The sequence below is a fragment of the Corvus kubaryi genome, unplaced genomic scaffold, assembly GCF_017639235.1.
Source record: "Corvus kubaryi isolate FWS band 111438036 unplaced genomic scaffold, C.kubaryi_AGA036_p1.0 37398, whole genome shotgun sequence".
Taxonomy (NCBI): Eukaryota; Metazoa; Chordata; class Aves; order Passeriformes; family Corvidae; genus Corvus; species Corvus kubaryi.
In genome coordinates this window covers 18494919-18515289 of record NW_024581137.1, presented here as the reverse complement: position 1 = coordinate 18515289, position 20371 = coordinate 18494919, and the positions used below count along the sequence as shown (strand labels likewise).

At 38.5% G+C, this 20371-nt stretch overlaps 1 protein-coding gene across 5 annotated transcripts in view; it reads left to right on the top strand.

Annotated features, from left to right (window-relative positions):
* Nucleotides 1-20371, top strand: part of RBMS3 (RNA binding motif single stranded interacting protein 3) — a 710181-nt gene that overhangs the window by 565790 nt on the left and 124020 nt on the right. The window lies entirely within an intron of this gene.

The window sequence follows — 20371 nt, the reverse complement described above, 5'->3', positions numbered from 1 at the left end:
TTTGTGATCAGATGTTTGATACTTACTGCTTGACAAGACCTCTCCAAGGCCACAAATCTGCAAAGATTTCTCCTCTGGGTTTTCTGAAGGGCTGCATTAAATGAGCAGGAAATATTTGCAAGAATTGTGTCCTAAGTTGTTATCTTCCTTTTTTTTTCCCTAGCTTCCTTTAAACTATTTCCTTTTTTGGTTACTTTCATTAAATTTCTTCTTATTCATTGCCTGGTTCTTTATGCAGAAGATGTACTAAATACTCTAATTAAAAGAAAGCCATCTGTACAGCTATGGTGTACAGTAAATGAATGCTGCATGTACATATAAATTTTAGTCAGATCACCTTCTTGAAACAATATAAAGCTTTTAGTACAAGCTGCAAGACTCCATTTAAAGATTTCTTTTTCAAAAGTGGTCACTGACAATTTTTCTCAGCACCAGCTAATGAATTACAGCACCAGCTTTGTGAAGTACAACAAACTTAGGCTGTGTAGAACAATGGGCTGAGCAACATAGGCAGAGAACTTTAACCTTTGGCTTGCCTTTCTGTATGCACACTTTGAGTCCCAGTAGTAATCTGTTTAATATCATAGCAACACCCAATGGAAAGAGTGTGAATAGCAAGGAATCAGTAAGTCTGGCTTTGTCCTTCTAAGCCTGTGTGCTCCATGGTCACACTCCCAGTTGTCTCAGAGAGGACACATCATTAGATCCAGCAATAAAATAGAATATTCTTACAGAACCTTCTTGAGACAGAGCTTCATGGTAAAGAATGAAAGCTATAAAATGAAAATAATTTTCTTTTTTTTTCTTTTTTAAATTTTTTAATTAATCAGGAAAGTACTGGTAATGTCGGCCATCAAAATAGGAGTCTTTATAAGACAGCATGTTTATTTACTTCTGTTCCAAGAGATACACTGAAATTGGATTTTAATGGCTATAACTTTTGATGCTTTCTTAAAGGCCATGAATTAGCTCTTAGTTTCTTGAAGAAGAAAAGATGTCCATGTGAAAAGATTGTCTACCATGTTTCTGTCGTGACTGTTGTTGTCAGATGGCATTTAGTCACAAGGGAAGTGACTATATTAAGGGTTTTAATTTACCTGAGTACTGTTGAGATGCAGATAGAGCATAATGCAGCTTGGGACAAAGTCACTGAACCATTAACTGAACTCACTCAGCTATGCACGAGATATCTGTAAGATCCCATTTTGCCCGCAAGTTTTGGGAGACAGATTTTGTATCTCCAAATACAGATAATTAGAACTTGTCATAGGTTATTTGGTCCGCATAAAAGAGATTGTTTGTGCCTCGTTATTAGAGTAGGGCACTCTTTAAATCCATAATTAGAAGATTTGTTGTATTCATTGCTCTTCTTGAGAGGCCAGGGCACAAACATGATCACCTTAGCAGTGGGGTTGATTCAAGGGATGATTTACATTTTTTCCAGTGCAAAAAATAATTCACTCCTAGTTTCTTCTTGTTGTAGATTCCTGTTAAGGCTTGTATTCAGTTTCTACATCCGTGCTATGAACCTGTATTTAAGCCTCTCAGCAAAGATAGAAGTGTCTTGCATGAAGTAGGAGGGAAAATCAAGTCTCTTAATGTACTTGGAAAATCACAGTTATAGTCTGAAAAGGATCCTCCCAGCATCTCAGGAATTGGCATAGGAGGAGAATCATCTCTAGTTTATTGCTGTGACCTCTTTATGGATATCAGTTAAAAAATGAAGAACGGGATAGCATTAGCAGAAATACTCAACACTATCTGTTATTAACCTCTGCTGCTCAGAGGGCTGATTTTACTGAGAAAGAAAATGGATCAATCCTTTTAGGGTTAAATTACATTGATTTTGGATTTTCAGATGGATTTCTTTCAGGTCTAGCAGTGAACTGAAAGGGTTTTGCATTTTTGTCCACATCTCTCATCCAAGCTCTAATGTTCTGGTTCAGGTTTGCCAACTAATAGAAGGTTGCATGAGGCCCATTAAGAAAGAAATCAGCCTGGCTGCTGGCCATGTACTACTGGCCTGAGGCAGTGGGATTATGGACCAGACAAATCATTTTGGCAGCTCTCCTCCATCCATGCTGTCTTCCTCAGCTGGGTTCCCTAAGATGTGAGCCTGGTGATGTGTCACCATACATCCTGTGGGATGTATGCTTGTGAGATTAGCATTTTTAGAGGATAAAATGTTCATGTATTGCAGGGGCAGTTTTGCCTGGTTACTAAGTCATGATGGAAGATCTGGAGTAGGTAGCTTTCACATGATGCTGAACAGAAACACTGGGCACCATGGCTCTGGCTTTCATGCCAGAATAAAGCATGGGCCATGACTTAGTTGTATCTTCCCAAAAGGTTGTCTCAAACATTAATTTTGAACTCTGAACTCTTCTTCAGCTAGTTTTTTCTTGGCAAATGAGATGTAAATTTTGATTCTAGCCCAGAGTCATACATCTAGGCTGGCCCAGGACAACAATGCAGCAGGAAAGCAGTGTTACAACTGCAAGGAAAGGAGGGCGCACAGGGCACTTTGGAGGCTCTGTACTCTGTACCTTCTGAAAGGAAGAACACATACATCCTTCTTGGACTTTATAACTTCAATTACTGTCTGTTGTTTCTTAAAAATTGTAGAACTGAGCACTTGCAGCTCCAGACCCCTCTGCTTCAACCCAGTCACCATGTACGGGTTATTTTCTGTCTCTTGCAACATTTTGCTGCTCAGTTGTATAGTGCCTAGGTAAATTGAGCATCACTGTGTCTGTGTTAGTGAATTATTCTCATTAAGGGGCCTTCTCCATCCAACTCCTTGGCTTCATTCCATTCCAAAAGGAGTTGCTTCACTGTTGTGCTTGCTCAACTAATAAGCATTTCATGATGTTCAGTCTGAGATTTACAGTACAAAATAATTGGTCATCCCATAAATAATTAGTTAATATCTTTGCATTTCTTTCAGACTGAGACAGCACAGTCATCTCCAAAAATCTGCAAAATCTCAGTGCTTGGCAGATTCCGTGTCAACTTCATAAATATTCTGAGTAGCTTTGAGTGATTATTATTTTAATGGGTTTTATTTGTGAGGGTTTTTTGTTTTCTCTTTATTAGCACTGCATTTCTGAGATTAATAGACCTACAGGGCCTACTGGGTATATTCTCATCCTATAGAGAATTCAGCCCCATGTGAAACTAATTGTATGGGCCTGGTACAGCCACACTGAAAGTCAGCAAGTGAATTCTATAGCGCTCCACATCTCCATCAAGATGTGAAGACCGCTACTGATAATGACGGTAGCTTGCTCTCAGTCTTCCAGTGCTGCATCTATTTTTGTTGGTGAATAGGAGACTTCACATGAAATCTTGCTAATCTATGATTTTGCAATCACTGAATTAAATTAAAACTTTCTAGCTCGTCTCTCAGTAACAAATTGGCTTCTGTTTGGATGGGCAAGTTTAGGGTATGATATTTACACAGAGTTTTTGTTCATCTCCCAGCATCCTTGGATGTTTTTAGATAACTTCATTTTCTCTTTCTGAATAAATGCAAAAATTTAACAAGTTCTTACTTTTCTCTCTGGAATTTCACAGGAACATGCCTCAGTTGCAATAATTATCCTCTGCTGATATGTCCATTATGCTCCCTCACAGCATTTTCTAGTCATTATAGTACTTCCTAATTTTCATTTGCTTTGTAAATACTTTGAGTTGTCAGAGGACATTGAGTCAGTTCCTATCTCAGAGAAAATTTAAAGGAAGTGAGACACATGAATGCTACATTACATTGTCAAGAATCTTTATCTTATTGCTAATTTAATTACAGATATCTGACAAAAAGAAAGAAAAGGGAATTACTGTCCTTGTGTAGATTAAGAATCCCACAAGTAACAAGTGACTGTGTCATTTTGATACTGACTTTTACTGAAGTAAAAACTCTTAAATAGAAAGAAATTATCTGCAACAATACAGATGTATTTGCAAATACCTCATATCTTCCTTTAATCGTTACTGGGCATGCTTTTTTTTTTTTTTCTTCATCTTGAAAGTGTTCAAAGCACTGCATTTATATGGACTCATTTCACCAAAATCAATTGGTATTTTCTGCCTCTCTCCTTAGTGTAAATATTTCTCTTAGGACATCTCTCAGGTTCTTCCACCATGGAGAGTAAATTCAAATAATTAATCTTCGCTTCAGAGAAGTAGACTTAGAACTTGGAATACTCTATTTAGAGCAACGTGTTTTCTAGGATATTGTGCCTAAAATGGTGATGAGGGAACAATATTCCAGTTGAAGGTTAACTGTGTAATGGATATTAACATTTTCCACTGGTTTTATCTTAGTGGATGAAAAAATGCTACCTTGTTTGTCATTAGTGATGCTGTAAATTGTTTTTCTGAGTGAATGAACTTAAAATGTTTTGTTTGATAACTTTTTAGCCCCTGTCTCTTGGTGCTTCATCTTTTTATTTAATTGTCTGTTCATTTATATACATAAAACACTGAAAAACTCTTCCAAATATTTCTTCTTGGGGCATTTGCTTAGTTGTCTGTCTACATGTATACGCATTTTTTGATATTTTAAACTAGATAAAATAGCAGCCCAAACTCTAAACTAGGTATTGGTATGTAGGTGTCTTAAAACATTTGTTGAATGCTACAGAGAACTTAGAATAAAGGGGATTCTTCCAGGTTTGATACTGGTAATACTCAGTGAAGCTAGTTTAAAAAGGGGGTTATCTTTTCCATATTGTTATCCTCAAAAATTGTCTGGACTAAAAATCCCCAGATTTTCTTACTTGTATTCTCAGTTCCTTTCATGTATGTGATATTAACGTTATCTAAGTCTTTTAGATTGTCTAAGAATTCAGGTTTTTAAATACTTTCATTGTTATCTGCTGATTGCACTATATAAGTTCATCCTTATTGTGTCAGAAAATATGATCCATGTAAAAACCTTCATAAAAAATAACAGTTTAACAAATTTTCTATTTATTTTTCCTGTTTTCAATTTTTGGCTGTCATTTTTAATGGAATCACTGTTATCTTTCACTTTCTGTGCTCCATAAATACACAAATGCTCAGCTCATTGTTAGCAGAAATTTCTTTTACACTGCAAGCCCTCTGAACACTCTTTTAACTTCTCTTGGTTTCATCTTCTTTCAAAGTCTTCATCTTTGGCAATCAGTTAAAATCTTTAACTCCTGTTGAGTCTTGGTGATGACCACAAGGCTGCTGTAACCCCATCCTGCTTTGGACCGCATGTGCTTCCACGCCCTCAGCAATGTGCAGGCGCCATCCCAACTCTGGTGTCTCTGACAAACTGTTCCATGCAGAATGGGCTTTGTGGACCTATTGCCTGGGTCATGCTGGATGTTAAGAGGTTCCTGGGTGGCGTGTAAAGCTCTCAGAAGGGATCGTCCCTAGGGAAATAGAGTTTCATTTTCCAGACATCACGTAATGGTTAAGATCACACGGACTTTGCAGAAGATGGTCATAAAGATGGACTTTCCAACCAAGAAGCTACGGAATGGGTACAGATTTATTGGAAAATATAAAACCTTTTGCTTAGAAAGCAGTTCCCTGGTTAAATCTCTCTGACTTTGGTTTGTGGTTTGTGGAGGCTTCTATGATGTGGCCAAAACCTCATCATTGCTCCATGTTCTGCCCTCCCTTTCAGACCCACAGCTGTCACACACCACCAGCACAGGCTCCTGGCTTTGCCCTCCTTTCTGGCACTCGGCCAAACAGCATTTGTAGTTAATCAAACAGGTACCAACTCTTCAGCCAGAAATTTCCAATAGGTTGTGACTTCAACTGAAATCAAGTATTTCTTGGTCTTTAAAGTTTCCTTCCTTTCAAAGACAGCCTTTAAAATCTGATATTTGTCTTGCTTCATGGCATTCTTAAGAATTTCAAATGTGAAGTGTAAGGTTTTATTTCTTCACATTTACGTTTATGTAACCTTCAGTTGTCCTTGCTGTGCTGACATTGCTGTAAGTGCTTCTGGTTTCATAGCACACATTTCCATGTCATGAAGCAAAGATCCATTCCAATTTCCTAGGTCTCTTGGATCTTAAAGATTGTGTATTCTTTAGATTCTTTAAAGGAAAGGGATATTTTTCTGAAAAGCGAAAAAGAAAAATTCCTATCTTCTCAAGATTTTATCCATTTTCATTTAGTTCAAAAAAGACTCCCTTTGGTTAGGAGGATACAGAATTATTTGTTTACCCAGTAAACCTCAATAGTTGGTATGCGCTTGGAGGAATGAGGACTGAGCCAATTTGTTTTTAAGATATTAGGAGGTGTGTATCAGTGCTAAGTCATGTAATTTGAGCTCATGAGGAAAGCTGCGGGAGAGAAGACAGAATGCTGACATCATCTAAAGCCTGCTTTTCCAAAAATATATAAAGTTGTTGATGATGGGGACAGTCTCAGAGATCTGAAGTGCTACATATTTATGTTGTGTTTCATTTGATCTTGTACTGGTCTGTAAGTTACTAGGAAAAGAACCGTATCTTTTTGTATTTCAAGAAGCTGTATGATCAAATACTGAATTTTGTAATCTGGCTGTATAATTAAGAAGAAAGTCTCTGGCAGGGTTGGGGGTTTTTTATTACTTTGTAACTGGAGGTAACAAAAAATGCCTAAGATCAGTTTGTTTGTGATATCACAGTAATTCAGGCTATGACGTATAAAATAGCATTACTGCAGCTTAGATTAAAATCTTTCACTTGGTTTATAAGAATGAAAGTTAGAGAACAATATGGCATATAAATGAGAAAAGATTATTCCTCTTTTCTTCCTGTCACAGTACCACCTGTCATATCTTTCCTAAGATTTCCAAAAGTCTGCAGCATAAACAGAGAACTGCATTTCTTTCTCATTCATAATATCTAGTGGCAATGAACTGTGCCACAGTTTATCTAAACTAATTTCAATATATGCTTTTTTTTTTTTCTTTTAATTCATGGGCATTTTTTGCTGTTAAGAGGGACTGTATAAATCTTCTAATTCAGAAAATCCATTCCCTTTATGGGAAATGGTGGATATATTTGTTTATGAACAAAAAAGTCCCTTCTGTATGCTACTGCTGCATAAGCAGCACAGCTAGAGAGTGTGTGCACTGAATTCTGTCTTGCCTCATAGGTCAGCAGGAGAAGTGTCAACAAGTTTCTGGTCCAGGGACAGTGCTGTTCCTTGGATGCACTTGTAAAAGCCAAGACAAGACAGACGAGTTGCGCAGGTGTTATGGCAGGCAAAATTTATGAGCCAGAAAGATTCACAGCTTGAATTTCAGATTGTTTAGGTCTAAAGGGCTGGCAATTTAAAACAAAGCAATGCAAATAAATAAAAACATGCAAATCAGAGCATGAAACAATGTCGAACATTGTGAAGTTATTTGTGCATGATTCAGATTTCAGGGAGGAATTCTGCTTTTGCATAAGCTGGGGCCAACGGTGGCACAACTCCTCCTGTTTATTCCTCTCCTGCATTACTTTATTAGTCCCTTCAGGATTCTTTCAGTGATGGAGTACATCTGCTTTGCAGACCCTACTGCTGCAGTATAGTGTTGTCACACCTGAGCCAACTAGTTTAAAAGTCATTTAAAAGGCCAACTTGAGCAAGGCTGAGCACAGACTAACCACTTTAGGTCATAGTGTGTTGCGCTCAATAATAATAATTCGCAGCAAGTGGGAATTTGCATGGTCTTATTTGTTTTTTAACCAAGGAAAATTATTTCCCTTTCAGGCCTTTCATAGAAAAATTCTTCCTTTACTCCTCCCTCCCTCATGCTTTTCCACTTGCTTTCACATTGAACACTTTTAAATTCAAAATATAGAGAAATTTATGTCAGAAGTTTCAGTCTGAACCTTTAACCTGTAAATTCCAGCTAACCTGAACAAACAAGTTTTATTGAAGCTTAACAATGTGCAGATAGATATTTTTTGACACACTCCTTTGGGCATCTGTATTTCAGCCAGAAGTGGAAGCCTCTGGGAGTGGACTTTTCAGATGTCCCAATAAAATTGGAGTATTGAATTTTCACATGTTTTGGAACACTGCTGTAAATCAATAAACATCCAGGTGAGGTGCCTTGAAGTGCCCTTGGATGGCAGACAGCCTCATTGAGGCTCTCAGCTGGGTTTGTCCCATCAGGGCTGGTACAGAGGGTTTTCTACAAAGACGTTGTCACTGGCAGAGAATGTGGAAAATTTGGTAGCTGGAAAGAGAGGATATGTATCCAAACTTCTGAGTAATTCTGTGAACGGGAGTAATCCTGCAGGTGCTTGGTGTGTCCCTAAGCATTTTGGGAAAAAATTGGCACTGTTGCCCTTAGGAAGGACTTTGTAGTGAGAAAGGGAGTGTCATGGGAAAGGGAAGACACATATAATGGGAAAAAGTACACAGGGTGTCTGTAGTCTTGCCTTTCTGCCACACTGCCTCCCTCCCTCCCTCCCTCCAAAAGTGAACCTGTCCCTGGCACCAGAGGAGCACTGAGGACTCTTCTGCAGGCCTTCCCCTCTGAGCTCGAAGTGACATGAAGTGTCTGGAGTAGCGTGTGAAGATGTTTCCCTTTGAGATTCATCCAGACAAAGTAAGATGAGTGGTATCACAATAGCAGTTTCCATATGTTTTGAATACCAGGAGCCTCTCTCTCCCTTTTCCATATGTTTTGAATACCAGGAGCCTCTTGCATACTTGAAGTGTCTCTCTCCCCCTTCTCCTCGAATGGTACTGCAAAACAGAGAAAAGCCATTCAGCCTTGAAAGCACTGGGAAAGCAGGAGGCTAAGATTCTATTAGACTTTATTGTTTGTTTGTCACAGAAACAATGTCATTATGCTGGTCAGCAGTCCTGAGCAGCTGTAAAAGCCCCATTTCTTAGCCATTTCTCAGCCATTTCTCTGAGCCTTTCTTGTTTGAATGGCAGCATTTGATCACGAGATCATAGAAAGGTCTTTCCCAAGTTCAATCACAGGAACTTGAAAGAAGGGCAAAGCAGCCTACATTTTACTTGGGCTGCCTCCGTGTCTGTGATGTGCCTGCAATTTATCTTCCACAATGTAAGAGACATCAAGAGGGAGGGGAAAGGTGATGGATATCTGATTTTACATTTGTCCTTTTTGTTAAAGCTTATTAAAGCAGCATTTTCTATGTAGCCTTTACCCTACCACCCAGTATATAATCCTTCAGTATATAGTATTTTTAGAATTGCTGCTGTTCAGCAAAGAAAAAGAAACCAAAAAATGAGAGAAAAAGGGCAAAGGAGTAATTTAACTTTTAGATTGCACAGATATGGTATAAAAAAATACCTTTCAAACACCAAGTTTAACAATCCTTACTTCACATAAGACTTCTACATTTCAAAAAATGTAAATTATAGTCACAAAAGAAATCCCCAAAAAGCAACTAAAAATGTATATATCCCAGTTGTCATGGGTGGCTCTTCAGTTACAGTATTGTATTACTGAATACAATCAGCATCTTTCTCTATTAGGTTACTGATTACACTATGAATTCACTGATTCTGAGCCTTTTTTTTCCCCTCTTTTTCCTTCCCTTTCCCTTTTCCTCTTCATTTTCTTTCTTCCTTTTTTCCCCCCCCTCTTCCCTTTCTCACTTCTTCCCCTCCTTCTCCATCTGTCCCCCTTTGAGTAAGTACTGTAACTTTCTGACCATATATAAAGATTTTTAGTTCAGAGCTTATACTGTAAGAATTTGTATTCAAAGAATGTATTTGAATAAAAAATATGTATTAAAATAAAGAAAATATGACCCAGCAGCCTCCTAACTGTATTCTCATCTGGATTTCCCCCTCCAACCTCACCCGTGGTAACAGCAACGTGAATGAGCACCTTTCAAAGTGCTCCCCTTCAATAAATTCTTCATCAGCTGAATTTTACATTACAGTGTAATAAAAACCTCAGCATTTGGAATTTTCAAAAGAAGCCTGGTAGTATAGGAGTAAGTATATTGTGAGAGCCTGCATTTCACTGATGTAGGCGTTGATGTCATTGGTTATTTTTATCTCTAATTTATCTTATTTCAGACTATCCCCAAGGGTGTCTCTAATAGAAACCAGGGAAAAGTGAGCTGGATTCTTTGAAAGCGGAGAGCATTTGTCTTGCATGTGAGCAGTAGCACCAAGAAACTTGCCTGTGCCTTAGGAGGCTGTAATTCCAACAGCTGTGTGGTGGATACAAGTTCAGGTTGAGCAGCTCCTTTTCCATATGAGTTACCCTTACTTCAGCATACTGCATACAATGTAAGAAGAAATAGTCACTGAAGGGCTTAAATGCAATTTTTTTTTTTGTGATTAAGGCATTGGTAGGCAGTTTTTCATTTATATATGTTTTGCCTGCCTGTAATTTCAACCAAATATAGTCCTTTTGTGTATCTCATGACCCAGGCTGCTGGTATAGCATCATATACTAGGAGCTGCAACCAATGTGGGATTTAATTTCAGTGCTAAGAAAATAGGAGACGTACATGGGAAATAATAGTTGAAGGTGGAAAATACTGCAGATACTGGGATTGGGGTGTGCCTTAAATTTAATTTTAGAGCTTTTTTTGTCCCAAGGCATTGCTTGTTTGTTGGCATTGGAAGATGAAAAAATATTCAGCACCCCTAAAAATATACATAAGGAGTGGTCTGAATTGGGATTCTGCTGTTCTGGTCATTTTGCGTGACCATTGATTCCAGAAGGTTTTTCTGAATGCCAGAGTAGTGACATAAAGGAGGCTTATTCTGTAAGTGGTTTCCATATTACTCCTCTGGTATCTGTTAGTAATTTAACATTTTTGGCATTTTTTGAACTAGTTTGAGTGGGAAGTATGTCAGTCCCATTAATTTACATAGATACTTAGGTGTTGAAATCTTTTAGGCTTAATTGAAACTATTGACCATTAATCAACATTAATATAACCAAATGTATGAAAATCAATTGATAGAGCCAGATTGTCATACCTGGGAAATAAAACTGTTTCTTCAACCAACAAAAACAACTTGGAAGCTGAAAGCTTCTATTTGTCACACAAGAAAAAGATCAACTCAGGATCAGGAAAAAGATCCACTCTTCTGTTAAGGCGAGAGTTTCAAAAAGATGCTAATTGTATTGATTTTGATAGTGGTTTTTGTTCAACAGATGTTCTTCTCCTAGGAAATACATGAGGACCACCAACATACTTCAAACAGACCCCCAGAAAAGAGCAGTCACTACGTAATGGCTTTCAGTCATCACTGATGTGTCTGAATCAATGGCTAAGTTGTTACCTCATTAACATTTCTCATGCATCAGATCCTGTACCTAGCAGTAAACATGAAAACCTTTCTGCCTGATTGCTGCATATCTTCTAATAACAAACACAGACCTAATTCTATTTATTTTCATGCTTCTAACCTTTTGCAGGGAACAAACAATATAGGCAGAGACTAGTGGTAACTGCTGTGCAAGATTGCCATTGTAATTAGCCCATTTTCCAGGAACACAATGATTCCCAAGTAGTCCAGTCTCAATCTGAAATCTGTAATAGTGCCCTAAGGAGGTATCGGGAAAGGCTTTAGCCAGCACAAGTACATTTAATAAAACTAAATGTGGCTGTCAGAACTTACAAACACTAGTTAAGCAATCAAAGTAACTCAGTTATCTAGCACAGCTGATGGATTCCACATTGGGGTCTATCGACGCGTTATGTACAGCATCTAAGAGGGACGTGGCAGGTAAAGATGAGGCAGGGGAAGACACAATGCCAAGTTCATTGGGATGTCAGTCCTACTACACCTATGAGCAGAGACCTGTATTAGGTAACGCAGGGCAAACTCTACACATTATGCTTTCTGTGAGGGAGTTCAGCTGTTAGGAATATGGTATGTTTGGTCTTTGGTTTAATCCACATTTAGGGTTTTTTTAGTGTTTCTTAAACTGCTACTTTCTCAGTAAGAACCAGATTAACCCGCACAAGCAGTTACTCGGAAAACAGCTGACTTCATCTCACTTTCCTTACACCTTGGAGAGAATATCTCGATTAATAAAATGGTTGTCCATCACTTTTTCCTGTTCCCAGCAGGCTTAGTACAGTGTGTCTTCCCTGCAGCTAGCATCGCCTTCCTGTCACCATCTCTTTCATGCAAGCATTTCAAAAATTTCCTCCATGGGTTTTGAGCAGCCTCAGCTGCACTGAACTTCTTGTGAATACAATCCTGCATCTCCATGTCCTGTGCCTGCAGCACTAGATCAGACACCGTCTGCATCTTGTCACTTATCCACTCCTGAAGGAAGGGTTTTACTGGATGATGACACAGCACAGATTCCTGCACTCTTGGTAGGCAGACTGGGCACCAATGACTTTGACCTAGAGCCTGTCTGTTGTGTCCTTTCCTCAATGCAGACTCAAAATTGCTTAATGTTTTTGCCTGTGACAGATTAGACAGCAGAAACCTTCTGTTTTCTGATAACCTCTTTTGATAACAAGTCTGTGTCATTGGAGCTAAATCCCTATGACAGTTACTTGTGTTGGTATATCCCTTTTGCTTGGGCTTTTCAAGCTCTGATATATGTGAAATATGCTGACTTGAGTATGCCTTGCATTGTTGCTTTTTGTGGGTGAAGATACAGTTCAACAGCCTAGGAAAGTTTGAGTTGTGCTCCCACCTGTTGTGCCAAATTGTTGGCAAGCTAGTTTTGCATTAAAGCTGTTTCTCATATGATTGTATGTATATAAATATATATATTTTTTGGTTTTATTTTCCTCCTGAAATCTTATCGGTGACCTTGACTGAGAAAGGTTTCTTAGCACATACTTAAATAACCCCTACTCAAATTTTAAATAAATGCTTGATTTTTTTACCTGAATAGCAGTGGTCTCCTGAGTCTGAACCTTCTATATAAAGATTAAAAGAGCATGGGGTGAGAGAGCAAAGTTCATTTTCTAATGTCTGCCAAGGTTTTGAATGATGTTTTTTATCTTTTTCTTAAAGGCAAATGAAAATTAAAAAATTTGGATAGATCAAAATCAATTTGCCTGAATTGGTTGAGCAAGCCAAGAACTCCTCTGAATTGCCAAATCTTTAGAGGGATATTGACATCCACTTACAGTAAAAACAGTTCTGTTCTTTTTAAACTCGGAATGCTTTCGACATTTTTGTTTGTTCAATATGTATATCTATTTCCATTCCATTCAATGTCCCTAATATTTTACTGTTGGGTCCCTTCCCCCCTGCCATGTGGTCCTGGGAGAGGGGCCCTGGGTGGGAGGCACGGGGTTTCCCTGCCCCTGCTCAGCCTTGTTCCCCATTGGTTGTTTTGTGTTCCCCTGTGTGGGCAAGGACCCTCGGGTCCCGTGACTGGAACAGTTCCTCGGCAGATCCCGGCCATGCGGCTGGGGAAATAAACATCCCTGAAACATCTATCAAACATCCATCCATATATATTTCTTTTCCACGGGCCTCGTTGTTTGATATGCGTGTTACAGTACCGGCACTGTAACATTTTACCATCTTACAAATGAATTAGCTCACAGAATAATATACAGAAAAATCTTTGGCCATTCTTTGGCAGCTAAGGTGAGACTGAAAAAGAGACTATATCATATAGGAAGGTTGGAGTGCTAAGAATAATAAGAATAATTAATGCATAGCTTTTTCATATACTTTTTCCCTAATGGAGCTCAAAGAAATCTGGTTTTTAATCCTACATCTTAGTTCAAGCTCATTAACTCTTCTTAAAGTCAGATTGTGTTAATTTTGATGGATTTGATTGATTTTATTTTGGTTTTAGTGATTATAAATCTGTTTTCCTAGGTAATCCATTTTAAGGAATTAAGTTTCCTGATATTTAACCAGTGTGTGCTGATTTTTGAGACCACTGCTGCCTGCATCTTCCTTCTGCATACTGCTTTTAATTTGTTGGCATATCCTTTTGTGCTGAAATACCTGTCTTTTGGAATTAGATCTCAGCTGAGCTGAATCGGGGATTGAGCCATGAATGTTAACAGTTGCTTGCCTTAGTTCATTTTTACGGGCTTCTGCAATTGAGCTTAGCTCTTAGAAAAGGACTTGTGTTCCTTTCAAGGGGATATCCTTTTGCTCTTGTGGCACTTTAAACGTCTGTCCATAGTATCTGCCAAAACAAAAATAACAATTCCTTAGGTATTTCCTGTTTTCTCGTGTTAAGAGCTCAAAAGTATCTATCAACTTAAAACAGTTCCTCCTTTTCCGTGCTATCTTTTAAAAGTTGCAGCAGTCTTAGAAACGTCCAGTTTTCAGCAAGTCCCCTTGACTTTGACATCCTGATAGATTTTTCGTTTAATATTTGGTCTTCAGTTTCATTCTTTTTGCTGTGTACTGAAATTTTTTCACTGCTTGTTGCCTGTTTGGAAATCTCAAAGCTCTATTCCAGACAAAGACAGTCTTTAAGATGCTCAATCTCCTCCTTTGCCAAAATTAGAAACATGCTTAAGACTTTTGGCAGATCCTGGATTTAATTTTCTAGTTAAAGGACTTCACCTCCTTTTTTTCCTAATTTTTTTTCACCTTTATTTGCCTTTAAATTCGCTCATTTCCCTGCGCAGTGAGATGAGAGTTCTGAGAATGTATTTGGGCTTGTGAGCTCACAGGAAGAGAATGCTGGGGAATAAGCACTTAGTGGCATCATCACTGCTTTCCCATGGCTCTTATTCCTTGGTTGAGAAAAAAGATTCTTATCTACTCTATTTATAGTCTTCATTATTATTATTATTTTCATTGTACAAAAATAAAAAGGGGACAGTTTGGAATCTCTTAGCCCTAGATTCCAAGTAGTATCATTTTAACAGCCCACAAAAAATTTTTTCCTCCTGAGACTCTGCTTGTCAGAGTCCAGTACTCTCAGATCTGGTTCCTTCAGACATTTCACACGAGAAGAGTTCCAGATTTGTTTAAAGATACTTGACATTATGTGGGGTTGTGATTTAGAAGAGCAGTAGAGCAGTAAGCTGAAACTACAACACAAGCATGATATGGCAATCGCTTTACATGTGGCTCAAAGCCAGATCAAACCTATTGCTTTCTTTTTTAAGTTTCCCTTATTAGTTGCCTATATGTCATACTTTAAATGGGCCTGAAATTTGTAGACATTTCTTCCACAGTTCAGAATGACATTCACACTATCTGGGTTAAGTCAGGGAACTCCATTTACACAAAGAGATGATCCACTCAACTGACAGTGCTGTTGTCTAAAGCAGAGGGCTCTTTACCTTGTGGGTGTCCTCTGTGTTGAGTTCAGTTCAGTGTTCTTAAGGCTGTGGTCACCTGTCTATTCTTCCCTGAACTTCATGAGCACATACCTCACCTGTGCCCATCTCCTCTTCCAAGGATGATGAGCTGTTGGTCAGTGATTTTCTACCCCCACCTCAGACCAGCACTAGTGGTCACTGATGTTGCACAGTGAATTTAATCTGTCATCACATGTATGACCCGCCCTCTTGCCTGGTCACAGTGAGGGTGGGAGCCTATGCCTATGGGAAATGCTGATGAGCTCAGAAACCTCCCTGGGCTCATTTCTGTCGCTGTGCTTTGTGGGGTTCACCCATCATCATTTACAGAAGCACTGGTGATGACTTCTGCACAAAGATGCTGTCTTTGGTGTCCCTTTTCTTAATGTGTTGCTTTTCCTGGCCAAGAAAGTGATCCAGTCCATGGCTCAGTGCCGTGACTCTTTGGCATGCCAACCAAAGGACAGCAGCCTCTGCTTTCCTCGATCCTGCTTGCTCCAGGTATCCTTGCAGACGTGGAGCATCAGATGACTCTGATGGTCACTGAGATGGTTGCCCCTGCACATGACCAGCAAAGCAACCTCTTGATATCATGAGCTGCCTCACTACCTTACTTCCTGAGCCCCACAGAAACACAGACCACTCTTGCTGGCACAGAACTCACCGAGCTCCTCATCCTTGTCGCGCTAAGGAAACTTGGTGGCTTCCGGTCCTGGCCTACAAACTGTGGTCTCTTCAGCAGGTCTGAGGCAGCAGGACTGTTCAATGTTTTAGTGCCAAACATAGACTTTTGAAGATATTTGATATTACATGGGATTTTGATTTGTAAGATTCATATAGCAATATGTGAAAATCACAACACAAGCATGATACAGCAATTGTAATATACAATATTGAATCACAATACAAACCTGATTCCAAATGCCCGTAGTTTTTTGCTCCACCATCACAAAGAGGGACATTTTGTCTTCATTAGAGAAGTCCCAAACACAGATTGAATAAAAAGCAGCCTGAAAATCTTTAGATGACCTTCATATTGAGGCAGTCTTACTACTTGTTTCCTAACAATTTGCATTCTTCTGTTTATTTGTAAGAATCAATGTCGTAATATTTTTTAATTTCCTATACTAAGTCATAGGTCTCATTTTAGCCACTACTTCTGAAAGAAAAATCTTTATATTTCACTAAAATCAAGTCCTGAAGTTGTTGGGGGAAGAGGAGAGCCTGCATAATGCCCCGAGTTATTTGGAGATTCAGTCAAAGACTCTAGGGTAATTGCGCATGACATTTCAGATCTGAGATCTGTCTGCTTTGGGAAGGAGGACAGCTCACTTGAAACATTTCCCAGCGTCAAGGCTTCTTCTGGCTCCATCAGGAGTTTCAGGTTTAAATGGCGATTCAGTCAGATGTATCTTGTGCCATCAGCATGTGGGTGCCAGCTCAGCCATGCAGGGACAGGGTGGCTTTGTGTGCACTGGTGGGAAGTTACACCAGCATGTCAGGCGGCATGCGGTTAATAGATTACAAAATACTATATATACTGTTGATTTTTTAGGCATCATGATTGAAGTGAGGCAAAAGCAAAGCCATGAAAGTTAATTTTCGATTTTCCATGCTAAAAAAAGGGAGAGGGGAAGTAACCTGGATAAGATGTGGATAATACAAGCCATAAATGCATGAAGCTATCCTAACCCTTGCTATACCTGTGAACAGTTTCTTTAGAGAGCATGATCAGCTTTTAAGCTGCAGCCAAAATGTGGAGAGCAATGGGCATTGTGCATTCCATTTTGTGTGCCATGGTGTTGGAGCCAGGGTGTCTGATGAGATCTCGTAATGAAACATGTGAATACTTTGAGCAGTTGAACACAGTTCAGCAAAGCAGAGCTGAACTAATGGGGACTGCCTGTTTGCCAGTAAACAGATAATTGCACTATCTTGCTTAATTGAATTTTCATAAAAGTAAAATAGATTTTGGTAAAGTCCACCATGAAAATGTGTTCTACTTGTTGATCCTGTATATAGGGAATCAAGATATAGGGGAGAGGGAGGGTTTTTATCAGATACACAGATAAGGCTTGAGGTTAAATTGTTACAAAAATAATACAATTTCCACATCTTATGCAATTGAGATGTTTTTACCCAGGTTTTCCATTGATGCTCGTGCTGTTATCGGCAGCAATCTCTTCATAGATGGATTAGAGTCAGAGAATATTATTAGGCTATAAAAAGTTCTTTTGTTTTTTGCAGAACAACCTTGACACGTATCATTCATACATGGTTAGTTTGCGTTTCTTGGCTAACGGCCATTCTAAATGGTAAAGAGCATAGTACTGGACAATGTGAGGTTTTGGGGTCTTATTTTGAAAAGGAAAAATCAAAGAGTCCTTTTGATTCATGTTATTTCTCATGAGGCTATAATTTCAAAGGCTTGGCATGCAAGTTATGTCATCATAACCTCCTCTGTTCTTCTTTACTTGCCTCATGAACAATTTTCTCATGGAGGAGAGGCTGGATATTCTCAAGAATATGCTTTCTCTTTGAAAAAACTACAAATTTTCTGATTCCCTGAGGTGCTGTTGGCAAAATCAATAATTCCAGTTTGTTGCTTCATTCACAATCACTTTCCATTGCAGCCTAACTCTTATTTACAATTCTGGAATTTGACTTTGGTCTCAGAAATCAAAAGCTTGGTACTTGCTTTTCTCTATATGCTGTACAGACTGCACTGAGGTATCAGGCAGACATACATGATCCCCTCATAGCTGTTGCCAATGAAAGCTGAAGAGCCTAGGCAGAGAATCTTTTGTCTGGTTTTCAGATGTCCTTTTGGTGTAGATACCTAAATTTAAATACCTGAACATGTTTTTCAAATATAAAGACCACTGAAAGTTTCACTGCTTAGCATAAACTTCAGAAAATCATGCTCTAGACAAGAATATAGGCACAGTTAATAGCAGAATTACGGGATGGAGGGAATTGTCATAACTTTCTAATTTGCTCATTTGGTTAAGTATATGGAAGGAAGACAATTAAATGTTAATGATGTTTCTAGAATTAATACTGTCACTATTGGTATAGATAAAAGCAGTGGTCCAGAATTCTTTTGGACCTGTGGACAGCCTTGGTCTTCTATCAGCCTGTGAAAGTTTTTAAAGATTATCGTATCACTGCCTTTTAAATTGGAAACGCCACCTTGTACGTTTGCTGTGAAGACTTTATTCTCTGGTCTCTATGGTCCATAAGAGGTGTTATACCATGGTTTGAAAACACATTGTCTGTAAGACATTCCTAAAATATCTAGCTTATTTTAATGGTTGTTCATAGAGTCCTGATTCAAATGCTAGCAGCATATTTTACCTTAATAAAACCCTGTCCTTGTAAGGAAGTAATCCATCCCCCAAGTTAATTTTAAAGTTTCTTGTTCACTTTAAATATTTCATTACATTAATTTTTCAAAGCAACAAAACAAACATTCATCAAGTGAAACTAAGCATGTCACCCTCAGATCTGTACATCTGTTGCTCTCCTACTGCTTTTCTGCATAATTCATTTTAATACATTTAAAGTGTACATCTCATTAAAATTCCTTACACACATTTATGTACACAATTCATATTTAAAAAGGAAAAAAAGGTGGGAAAGACTTTCCTGACAAGGAGGTTCATCAACATGACTGTTCCTTAGTTTTTTGTCTATTGAATGTATACCTATGGACTGCCTTTAACCTCCTACCTCTGCAGACACTGTTATTTGCCTCTCTGTGTCTCTCTGACTCACCTCTTCAGTGCCTTTAGAAATTTCCTACAGGACATTTTCACTTACTCGTGATGTCATTGTTCCTCTTTAAGTGCATATATCCTCTTCTCTTCATTCTCTTTTCATCACTTCATGTGATTTACATCCACAATGTATTCTGTGCATCAGTCCTGCTATCAGCTGAGAAAATACCCATCAGATGCCCTAAGGAGTTCTTGTGGGCTGGCTGGAGTGCTGAAAAGGATTTTTATTTTTATTCCGTTCATCATTTCTTTTCCGTTCATCATTTCTTTTCCTCTGTCAGTATTTTCAACCATTGCACTATTTGATTTGGTTTCGTTTATTTTAGCATTGAGGAGTTATCGTATCTTTTAAACCAGATGTAGAAAACAAGTCAGTCTGGTAGGTTGAGGTGGCAACCTTTTGAAGTTGGTGACTTCTTATTTCAGTGGCTGCTGAAATTTGTTCTCTGAAATCCCTCATAGTGTTTAGGATTATGTGTGATTGTTAAAAGCAATCATAAAGTGTTATCATAACACTTGAAGAACCTTAAGAAAAGCTTATAACTGCATAAGAGGACTCAAAATGCTTTGTCAGGGAAAGTAGGACCATATTTGAAAAGAAGAAAATATAAAATGGTCATTTAAGGATTTATCTTCCAGAATCATTCCTTGGCAATAAATGACATTTTAGGTAAGTGGTTTATGGCTTCTTTGGAATTTCACATTTAGCTTTTGACATGTATCACTTAGAAACCTCATGAGAGATATATGCTAAATGAAATTCAGAAGTAGCAATTGTCTACTTGAATAGCCTTTTTCCTTCTTAGAAATAAGGGTTGAAATACACTTACTGGAAAAGTTTATTCAGAGTTTACAAGGGAAGCTTCTCTTTGCTTCCTGGATGTGGTACAATGTCAGTCAATGAGGAAGAAATTGAAAGCCATATATGAGCCCTTTAAAAAGATTAAGTCAGGTGCATTCAGTCACTTTGGTTTCCTTGAAATTGAGTAACAGAAAGTGCAGCTGTGAAGGGAAAATTGAGAGAGTTCCCTTCTGAGGAAAAGTTATTTCATTTTATTCCGATTACCTAGTTCCAAATAAGCAGCACAGGTTTAGATTCAGCAGTGTCGAATATAGGTTATGATCTATGGGAAATGAGCTCAGCCCTGAGAGGTGATGGGTCTGGAGGCAGCTGAACTCCTGTGCACTGGAAAGCCTCTCCTTGCACCTGAGTGAGAGTTTGGTCTCTTCAGTAGCAGGCAAGCACAATTCTCAGGTGCTGACTGTTGTGACATTAATTCATCCATGTTCAAGATCAAGAGGAAAAGAGTTTCATGTGAACTCTATTGTCTGGGTTGCCCCTGTAGGAGTATATGT